Source organism: Anopheles ziemanni, chromosome 2 (genome assembly GCF_943734765.1).
Source record: "Anopheles ziemanni chromosome 2, idAnoZiCoDA_A2_x.2, whole genome shotgun sequence".
Lineage (NCBI taxonomy): Eukaryota > Metazoa > Arthropoda > Insecta > Diptera > Culicidae > Anopheles > Anopheles ziemanni.
In genome coordinates, this window is record NC_080705.1 from 5092977 (window position 1) to 5104917 (window position 11941).

The window sequence follows — 11941 nt, forward strand, 5'->3', positions numbered from 1 at the left end:
TGTACGACCATCCCAATAAGTAAAACTGCATAAATTCGCGAACCAATATTATAAAAGCTCCGATAAATGCCATAACACCATATTTCCATCCTCCCGATGGACATGGCAGTAGAGTATAACCAACAAACGTTCCCATTGTAAATGTTGTGAGCAGCAGGTTCAGCATATGCCAGTGGCTAAGGCGCTTCCACTTCATTGTGATGAACGCAATGATGACTGGATGCATGAGGAACTCCTTACGGTCCTTGGACTGAGAAATCAAACGCAAAGCCGTCATGTCGTTCACAGTGCGAGTGAAACGATACTTAGAATTGTGTGTTTCGCTCATCTGGGCCACGGGTTTAACATGTTTAAAGTGAGTCACCTTCACAGCTTTCCTGCGTTTAACGTAAGTTGATTCCTTTTTCGCCATCGGATCAAGAAAGCATACATTGAACCTCAGCTCACTTTCATCATTATTTGTGCTAATGTAGCTGTCCAGATAAGTATTCCAAAACTCGGTTGTTCCGTACTCGATGGGCGTTTTGTTCAGGCGATTCCTGAACCCTATTAAGCCGTGGATTTTCTTCAACATAAGTAAGGCAGTCTTATCGTATCCAAAACGTAGAGCCAGATGAAGGGCCGTGTTCCCATTCTTATCCCCACAGTACATGTCAACTTTCCTGTGGTTGTTGATCAAGATCTTCATACATTCCAGCAAGGAAGTCGATTCCTTTTTCTGCTTCATCCTGTACGCTAAGTTCAGCGTGTTAATCAACAGAGGATTCTCGTTCACTAACAACCTATCGTCCATTTTCTTTAAAAACATATTTAACAAGGTAATGTTTCCATTAAGACACACCATTTTCAGCAGACCTTTCAACTCAGTACGATGAACCATTTTGTATTCTTCTGCTTTGCTCAAACGACAGTCTTTGGAATTTAGCGCCTGTGGATTAGTTCCGTCTGGAAGGGGAGGATTCTGTTTCTTTTGGAAACATTTCAAACAACACCAACCAGAGGGTTGCTCATCGTTCGTGGGTGTTGCCGCCGTCGTGTCCTGGGAGACCGGCGGATCGGTAGCCGGGAGTTTAGATGTTCCACTACCCGTTTGTGGTTCAGCACCCTCGGTCGCGGAATGGTTGTCTTTACATGAGACTCCAGTGTTCATGAATATTCTCTTCGATGTACCCGCACAGGGGTCCTGGAAGTTTCCAATTTCGTTTTTCTCTAGTTTGAATGTTTCATCGTGCGTTTGTAAACCTTCGGACGAAGAAGGGTTCTGGGTAAACTCACACTTGTCCTGGGAGTCCGAGGCGCGAAGTTCGAATTCTTCACCATGCGTTTGTGAATTAGGATCATGTCGTTTTTGGCAACATTTGAAACAACGCCAACGGGAGGGTTGCTCATCGCTCGTGGGTCCCTCCATCTCAACCCTATGGTTGTCCTGGGAGTCCGAGGCGCGAAGTTCGAATTCTTCACCATGCGTTTGTGAATTAGGATCATGTCGTTTTTGGCAACATTTGAAACAACGCCAACGGGAGGGTTGCTCATCGCTCGTGGGTCCTTCCATCTCAACCCTATGGTTGTCCTGGGAGTCCGAGGCGCGAAGTCCGAATTCTTCACCATGCGTTTGTGAATTAGGATCATGTCGTTTTTGGCAACATTTGAAACAACGCCAACGGGAGGGTTGCTCATCGCTCGTGGGTCCCTCCATCTCAACCCTATGGTTGTCCTGGGAGTCCGAGGCGCGAAGTTCGAATTCTTCACCATGCGTTTGTGAACCAGGGTAATATCGTTTTTGGCAACATTTGAAACAACGCCAACGAGAGAGAACCTTAGCGCTCATGGGTGTTGTCTCCGCGCGGTTGCCATAAGAGTCCGGGATGTTGTCTTGGGGTTCGATTGTTTTATTTTGCTTTGCTTTGTTCTCGTCTAGCTTGAAGATTTCTTTTGATGCCTTCTTAATGATATTTTCTACGTAAGTCGTATAATTCAGCACGACAGCCACATGCAAAAGCAGCGTTATAACTTTTTTAACATTGTCACCGGTAACTTTGAAATCTTTCCAATAATGTTTAAACTTTTCCAAATCGTTAAAGCGGATGAAGATTTCAAGTAGCTCCACCGTGACACGCACGTCCATGTCTTCAGTTTTCTTGTAAAACTTCACGATTCGTTTTTTCGACACATTCTTGCCTTCGGCACTGGCATTTAACGGCTTCGGTGGGTTTTCAGTCATTGCAACATTTGATTTAGTATATGAATTGATTATCTCGGCCACATCTGCTTCTTTATCATACTTCCGCAAGAAATCAAAGGGCAGAGCGCCATCGTTCATGTAAATGTTAAAATCGGCTCCTTTTACCAGCAATCTCTCTATGAGGTCTAAGATAGTTGGTTTCTCCTTCAGTTGCTTCTCTAGAGCAACCAATTCGATTTTTTCGTCATCCAACCAAATCTGCTGCATTTTGTCCGCTTTTTTGCGTTCCTTTTCGATATCTTTCAAACGGGGTTTTAAAGTTGGCGCAATCTCCTTACACCAATCATACATTTGGCATAAAATAGCCAGAGCCGTTTCCTTATATTTATTGCGCAGGTTAACCTCCGTCTCAGGTTGCTCCAAGAGCCATTCAATGAAATCCTTATTTAACTGTCTTACCGCACAATGCAGAGGTGTGTCTAGTTCTCGCATCGTTCTTTGATCGTTGTTGATCTTTGGTCGACGTTGTTTCTTGGTCTTGTCCTTCTTGGTTGCATCCCTAGGTAGGTGTATGAGTTCAATGCACTGAAAAAGTAAAATAATGGTGTATTGTATTACAATGCTCTGTTTAACACAACATATCAGTACCTCATTGTAGGCCTCAAAATGTTCGATGAGCAACTTCAAAAACTCGGTGTATTTTTCGATGTCGTTGAGCATTTTCGCTAAAACGCCCTGAAGTCCAAAACAGTGTAAAAAGCTTCTCCTCTCGGGAATATGCGTAGTGACTTTTTCCAATTTCTTCCATTGTTGGTCATACAATATCTTCAATTTATCTTTTCCATCGTCGGTTAATAAATTCTTGAATTCTTCCAACTTCGCGGGTTTATTATCTGTTGTTATGGAATTGACAAAATCAAGAAAACGCTTTTTCACCTCCTACAAAAATACAAACAATAATGGTTTTTCGTTTATATCATATCACTGAATCATCACTATTTTTATTGCATCAAATGACAGCTGCATACTGACCTTTATTTCTGTTTCAAATCGTTTTTTTTTCGGTTTTTTCGGAATTAGCGATGTTGTAGCGCGCTCCACGTCGCGCATTGCTGATGAAGATGTGCCTAGTGCAACAAGAAGAAGTAAACGTTAACATAAACTGACTAATGTCGCTTTGCTGAGCCACATGTACCTTCTGCCATTTTGCTTCCCAGCAACCGATCAGAACGATTCGAATCTCTTTTCAATTTACAAAACTATTTCACTTTCCACTGCTAACTTTAACACCAAGTTATATGTGAGATGTTAACACTTCCAGTGCGAATCGAAGACTGGCCAGACCAACTGAGCAACGAACCGTTGAGGTCGTAGTCTCTCGTAAGCTGATAATAAAATCAGCGAAACAACATGCTCCAAGTGGCGCCACAAATACAATCGCAGAACAAGATGGATTTCCAGAATTGAAAGCGAGTTTTTGGCTGAAGATCCATAGTACGGGTTCAATGGGTTCGTCAAGAAAGCATGGGGGAGGAGAGTGGACGACGATAACGAAAGAATGCGGAAATGGAAGATAGAAGATAGAACGCGCTATGAATAAAATTAAGACTAAATAGCTGCGATCGTTGACCGACATCAGTGTTCTAGAAAGAAGTATGGTTGGGGGATGGGGTTAAAATCGCAGTATTCAACCGATCCAATACCATGTTGAACGGACATCTATTGGCAATGTTCACCCCACCATCGACAAATAGCGTTTGTGAGAAAGACACATCGTGTCCGGTATTCTCGCCATGGGCTTTCCATGAGATCACCACATCATCGAGGATGCCGGGTACCAAACATAAACAATCTTGAAAACGTGCCCCCCCCCCCTCCCCCCTCCCCACCCACCCCTATGACGGGAGACTCGCTGAGGCCACACAGGAATATCTTTGATCGCGTCAACGAATTTCTAGGAACGATTACAGCCTAATTTATCGCTCAGTATTAAGCAGAGGAGCGCCGATCGTATATGGTCGATCAAGTGGTGCGTTTTAACACCCTGCCGCCAGAGGCTTGATGTTCGATACCTAATTGGGAAAAATCTTTTATGGTAAATAAGCCACGCCGTGTCTCGTCTGGTTCACATTTGTCCCTGAAGCTATGTGAAGCGCGACACACTAATTCTTTTCAAATATTTTTTTCGAGTGAATAATTTAACTAAAATCCTATATCCGTTTATAAATGCGACTTATAACTAAACGTTAAAAACAAAACTTTTTAGACAAAACATGCTTCAGAACAATGCTGTGCTACGCGGCCCGAGCATGACTTACCTGTGCTAAATCGCACCTTAAAAAACTACAAACAATACAAAACAAAACTTTGAAAACCATAATAAACGTGCAACGGTGGTTCAGCGCTAGACAGCTCCACCAGCGAACCAAAATAGAAATGCTGCCTGAGTATATAAACAAATTTACAAATAAGTACAGGTTGAAATGCCAACAGAGTTCAATACGAGCACTATATAATTTAGCTTGACAACAAGGTGTTGATAGTTAAGGTTAAGGTTAAAATACAATTAAGCACATAAATCTTCTCGAACCATTGAGCTCGTAGCCTCTTGCGAGTTGATAATAAAATGCCGACCAACAGCACAAAAAATGGAAATTCCAAGAAGTGATAACTAGTTTTTGCTTTAAAGCTATTGAACGAAGCCCCATATGGAGGTGACGATCTCGAAGGAAAGTGAAACCACCAGTTCAAGAAAACTGTATGAAGATTGATTAACAATACAACAAGAGCGAACAACGAAAGTTTTAAAGGAAGTGTATGGCTTCCAAACCGTGATACGCGATCAAACCAACGCCACTGTTGGTTGGACGTAATTGTGGGAGAAACACAGGGGATGTGGGAGATAAGGGCGATGTGTCATACAACGGGTGCTAACCATAAACAATCTGGAAGACGTACCCCCTATGCTTATAGACTCGTTGGACCCATTCAAGAATAACTTCGATGACGTCAACCCAGCACTAGGACGGATTAATCGTCAGGGAGTGTTCGTATCGTACCATATTGACCAGTGGAGACGCAGGGCTGACAAATCGAGAAGATCGTTTTTCGTGTGCCGTTTCTTGGCTCTTCAAAATTATATTTTTCACATCTTGCTTTTTATTTCATTTGCTATTTTTGAAAACAAATCTTTTAAGTTGGTATGCTTTACAATTAAATTTTTCTCATATTTTATGTTCAAATATACAGTATACACTGTCATCAGGGCATATACACATTGTATGGTGAGAGGACGAAGTAGAAAGACTGCTCGAAAACGCCCTACATCTGTTTCTCCATACAAAAAAGAAAGACGTTTGTTCGCACGTAGGATGCTTTTGGGACCATATTTCGAGCTACCTTGGGGGTTGTTATACTTTTGTGAGATAAGGGGGGCCCGTGGGCTTTGTTCTTTACGAAGTGACAGTCTGTTTGGTTCAGAAACAGAAATGACGATGCAGTCCATTGGCCATCGGAATTTGTTGTTATTCATGGTACGATTTACTATGAGGAGTCACATTTTTAGGATACACGTTGGTTACATTGAAAGTATTAGATGAGATTATTGTCATTTAAGTGCATCTTTTGTCAACGACAAACAGAATTTTTAAATTAAGAAGAAACATAGAGATAGTAGGAAACACACAATGTTTTATTTAGCTTTATATTCTAAGGTTTATTTAAATTTAAATGACTTGCTAACATTCATGCCTTCATTTGATGAAACTGTTTCTTATTGCAACCCCTCAATGGTGTAGGTTTTGCTCTGAATTAGTAGTAACTGAAGCCGAATGCCCCAATCTCTCAAGACCCACGTTAACATTTCGGCATAGTGTTTTCCACATCTAGCAATTGACCTTTTCCTCTTATGTGCGATGACTCCAGCGATGGAGTCGTTCGGGCCCAACGGGCCCAACTTATTTCTCAAAATATTAACAAACTCTCGTTTTCGGCAGACCTAGCGCAGTCCGCTAGCTTCGCCTGCTGCAGGTGCGCCGTCGTTTCACATTCATTTTTTTTCGGCCAAACTCAATGGTTCATACTGTCCATCCTGTGTAGTATAATTATAACTAAATATGTAAAAGTATATTAACCTGCATTCAACCTCCACTGCATTATTAGGTAAACCGTTATGTTCTTTTAAGCGAACCGTTAGCGTTCAAATATTCGAAAAGAATGTATGTGTTTGCATAGCATGAAATCCAGATAATTGTTCCTGTATACCATTCAACATGGCAATTATGTTTCGTACTTGTTCTTGCAGCATTTCAATTTGTTTATCTCGTGAATCGGGTACAGATCTACCGGTTCCTGATCTTGAAAGAGGCATCGTATTATGTTGATTCATTGCAATCTTGTTGACCAAAGTAGGTTTATCAATCTGCTCCATATCAGCGAGCTCATTCGTCACAATACCGCAATTATTCATAGATTGACGTCTTACAATAGTCTTAGCCTTGTCGACGTAAGGTTGATCAAGTGACATGTACGGGACCAACTGAATCGAGCGAATACCATTGTAATGTTTAAGACAGAATTTGGGCAACCGAGGAAGACCAGGAATGACTTCCTTTATGTTTTTCTCTTTCGTTTTGGTTTTTATTGCCAGTTTGTTCTTCTCATTTACGTTCATGTATATGATGCTCTCATACTTCTCGAAAAACGGACTCAGTAATAACGGATCACGGAATAACCATTGCAAACAACCTGGCAACTCAACTATGGCACGCTCATATCGTTCAAGCATCCTCACTTTCTTGTAGACGCTGATAAACTCCGACTCTTTGCGAATATCAGCAATATCACTGACCGCAAGACCGTTGATAAGGTTCAGAATAACGATTGACGCAATGAATAAGAAAGCGATAAATAGTAAAGACTCTACGCCATCCAAAACACTGTTGGCCGCCTCAAACTCACCGGTCGTCATTACCAGTGTCTTGATGGTAGCATCCCACGCCGAGTGAAAATTGTTGAAGTTCTCTTCAGAAGAGTTGCTTCCAGTCTCGTTACTGACCAAGATACCTGATGGCCCGTTATTCATTAGATGAAATGAATAGGTGAACGCACCGATCACTAGAGTAAAAGAAAGAAAACTGTAGAAAAAGCTGCTGGAGACTGTTTTGAACATGTAAAGCGTAATGGACAGTTTGTTCCATAATGCACCGAGAAGAAATGTTGCCTGAATGGCCAAACTGACTACCACAAACGACGAATAAATTGGCACGTATTCGCACCATCCATCACGTTCGCATTCACATCCTAAGACTACGCCGATGAACATCACATTCATGATGTCCACTACGTTCTCTAGCGTGACGTACGACCATCCCAATAAAAACATCTGCATAGTTTCCCGAACAAATAACGTATAAGCTCCGACACCCGCCATGACACCATATTTCCTTCCTCCCGATGGACATGGCATTAGCGTATAACCAATAAACGTTCCCATTGTGATTGTCGTGAGCAACAGGTCCAGGATGATCCAGTGGCAAAAGCGCGTCCACTTCATTGTGATAAATGCAATAATGACTGGATGCATTAGGAACTCCTTCCGATCCTTGGACTGAGAAATCAAACGCAGTGCTGTCATGTCATTCACAGTACGAGTGAAACTATACTTGGAAGCAGGTTTCATATCTTTAACACGTTTAATGCATCGAGGGTACCATTTCGATGACGAAGACTTCGAAGTGTCAGGGGATTCGTCTTTTGACCGCGGTTTAAGAAAGCCCACATCGAATCTCAGCTCACTTTCATCATTATTTGTGCTAATGCAGCTGTCAAGATAAGTATTCCAAAACTCTGTTGTTCCGCACTCGATAGGCGTTAGGTTTTGGCGATTCCTGAACCCTATTAAGCCGTGGATTTTCTTCAACATAAGTAAGGCAATCTTCTCGTATCCATAACTGAGCGCCAGATGCAGGGCCGTGTTTCCATTCCTATCCACACGGTACATGTCAACTTTGCTATGGTTGTCGATCAAGATCCTTATACAATCCAGCAAGAAGATCGATTCCTTTTTCGACTTCATCGTGTACGCTCTATTCAGCAAGAGAATCAATAGAGGATGCTCGTTCACTAACAGTCTATCGTTCATTATCTTTAAAAACATATTTAACAAGGCTTTGTTTCCATTAAGACATACTATTTTCAGCAGACCTTTCAACTCAGTACGATGAACCATTTTGTTTTCTTCTTGTTTGTTCCACTCCGTTGCTATATTCTCCTCTAGCTTGAAGATTTCTTCTGATCCCTTTTCAACGATATTTTCTACGTAAACCGTATAATTCAGCTCGACAGCCACATGTAAAAGCTGAGTTATAACTTTTTTAACATTGTCACTGGTAACTTTGAAATCTTTCCAATAATATTTAAACTTTTCCAAATCGTTAAAGTGAATGAAGATTTCAAGTAGTTCCACCGTGACACGCACGCCCATGTCTTCATTTTCCTTGTAAAGCTTCTCGATTTGTTTTTTCATATCATTGTTGCCTTCGGCACTGGCATTTAACTGCTTCGGTGGGTTTTCAGTCATTGCAACATTCGATTTAGCATATGAATTGATTATCTCGGCCACATCTGCTTCTGTTTCATATTTTCGCATGAAATCGAAGGGCAGAGCGCCATCGTTCATGTAGATGTTAAAATCGACTCCTTTTACCAGCAATCTCTTTAAGAGGTTTAAGATAGTTGATGCGTTCATTTCCTCCTCCAATGCCTCCTTTTGAGCAGACACTTCGATTGTTTCGTCATCCAACCTCATCTGTTGCTTTTCATCCGCTTTTTCGCGTTCCTTTTCGATATCTTCCAATCGAGTTTTCAACTTCGACAAACAGTCATACTTTTGGCATGAAATAGCCAAAGGCGTTTCCTTCTGTTTATTGCGCAGGTTAACCTCTGTCATATTTTGCTCCAAGAGCCATTCAATGAAGCCCGCATTTAACTGCCTTACCGCACAATGCAGAGGTACGTCCAGGTCTCGCATCGTGTTTTGGTCCTTGTTGATTTGGTACTTGGTTTCGATGCGCTGAAAAATACAGTATATTGTATTACAGTGCTCTATTCATCACAACATACGAGTACCTCATTGTAGGCTGCAAAACGTTCGATGAATAACTTCAAAAACTCTTCATTTTTTTCGATGACGTTGAGCATTTTAATGAAAACTTTTTGAACATAGATGTTCTTAAAATTTACATCCTTTTCATTCAATAATGTTTTAAAACTTTTCTTCCCCTCCTGCTTATTTGATGTCGTGTCATCAAAAATAGCATTAATACGACTTGGAATATCCTATCAAACGTTAGAAACAAAAAAATCGATGTGATCAGTGTGTCATCAGCACGTGGTTTTACATTCCATCAAAACTAAAAGCTCCATACCTACCTTTAGTTCTTGTATTTTCTGTTGTTCCTGTCGTTCTTTCGGAGCGATCTCCACGTCGTTAGCTACACCTGGTTCAGCTCCTAGTGAATTGTTTCTCCCTTGTCCTTCCACAGTTTTTGATATTAGTGGATCTGTAGCGCTCTCCATCTCGATAGCGGTATATGCGCCACATGTACCTACTGCCATTTTGCTGCTCAGCAAGACGAAAAGAACACTCAAAACTCTCTTTTAAATTCACAGACCTATTTCACTTTCCACTGATGATGACTTCAAAACTAAGTTATGTGCAAGATGTGCACTCCCAGTGCGAATCGAAGACGAGGAACTACTGAGCAGCGAACCGTTGACGGTTAATAATATTACCCGAGGGCGCTAAACTGCACACACCACGTGGTATCATAAATACATTCGCAGAAAAAGCGAATCAATTCCCAGAATTTATGATTACCAGAATAGAAAGGGATTTTTTAGATTCAGAGACCCTTAAGACCTATAGTACGAAGGTTCGTCAAGAGAGCATGGAGGAGGAGACTAGATGAGATAACCAGGAATAAATGAAAATATAGAATATATCTTATCTTCACCGCGCCACGAATAAAATCAAGAATCTAAAATAGTTTTGATGAAAGGCTCCAAATCGCGAACTCAATAAATCCAACTAAGAAGGTTCCGCGAATCGTTCTAGAAATGTTTGTCGGTTGATAAAGTTATCTACCCTAGTTTGCATCACGTACGCTTTTACCGTGAAGCGATGCCCCGATGAACCTTGGAGCGCACCGCCAAATCAGTTAGTTTAGCGTAGGTAATAAATGAAGTTCTGCAGAAAGACGGCCTCTACACTACTACACGACTCCCTCCGAAACCCGGCCCGCTACTAAAGTATCGATCGTTATATGTACAGAGTAAAAAAAAGTTTTCAAGACAGCACATTCAACTCTATCGCAGAACGTTCGAAAAGATAGAACGCGACCTCTTTTCTGCGCCTTTGTTGCTGCAGACTTTCGTGTTAAAGTTGCACTTAGCAAACCCAAAGTACATCATAATAATGCCAAACAAATGCCTTGCGCGTGCAATTTACTGCCTTATACCGGCAAAGAACAGCTTCATACGAACGAACTGGCCCAGAAAACAGTGTAGGGGTGGATGGGGTAATACGCACCCCTTAAGGAAAACTATAAAAATTTTCAAACAACTTGGCTCTTGATTGTTGATTTTACCACTGGATAGGATTCATAAGGTACGGTCACACGAGACGAACCCTGCTCGAATTTGGACGCTCGGCGAACCTTTTCTTGAATGTGTTAGTGAATCGAGCAGAGTTCGCGAACCTTTTTCGAGCAGAAAAGGTTCACCGATTTTGGTGGATAGCACGAACCTTTGCCGCGAACCTTTTTGACGTTCCTTTCGATTTCCCCATTTGTTTACAATGCTTACTTTGATTTATTCTTACCAACTATCAATGAAACTACATCAAAGATTCGTTACGTGTGAACGCTAAAAGGTTCGGCGAACCTTTTTTTGGCATTCGTTTGTAATAGTGTGCGAAAGGTTCGCCATCAAAGGTTCGTCTCGTGTGACCGTACCTATAAAGGTTCAAACTAGTTACCAATTCAGGAATGTTTGCTTTTTTTGCTAAGAAAAACGTATTTTTCAGTTTTGAAAAAGTTCAGTTTTGAAAAATTTTGATCGATCTGTATCTGGTTGAGGCAAAACGCACCTTTGCCGGGGGTAATACGCACCACAACAAAGGGGCAATACCATGTTTTATTTTGCTTCATATTCTAATATCTATTTAAATTGAAATTACTTGCCAACACGCATTCCCTTATTTAATGAAACCGTTACTTAAACTCATTAAAATGCGGAAAATGTTTCCTTGAACTGAGTGACGATGTGATAATTTGTTAACCAGGAACGAAACTCCCCCTGTTTACATTTGCTCTTGAATTGCTGAAACCCCCATGACACTTCATCCCAAAATTCGCCAGACATGGTATTCTTTTCCTCACTTTCATTACCCACTTTCAAACAATTGTCTACACTTTTTTTTACATTTTTTATGGGTTTTCATTTGAAACCGAAGCAAAAATCATAGTTTTCTAAAAAAATTACAATTTTATTGCAAAGTCAATCAACAGACAGGTCGCAGCATACCATGTAACGAGCCGAAAACAGTGGGAAAATTTTTGACAGTTGATTAAAATGTTGTTTACTTCTCACGAATAACGAAGAAAGTGTGGTAAAACTGCAAATTTGATATGTTTCATCAACAGAACAAAGAGTTGAGTCGTTCGAAATATGTTCTGGAGGAAGGCTCCGTATAAGGCA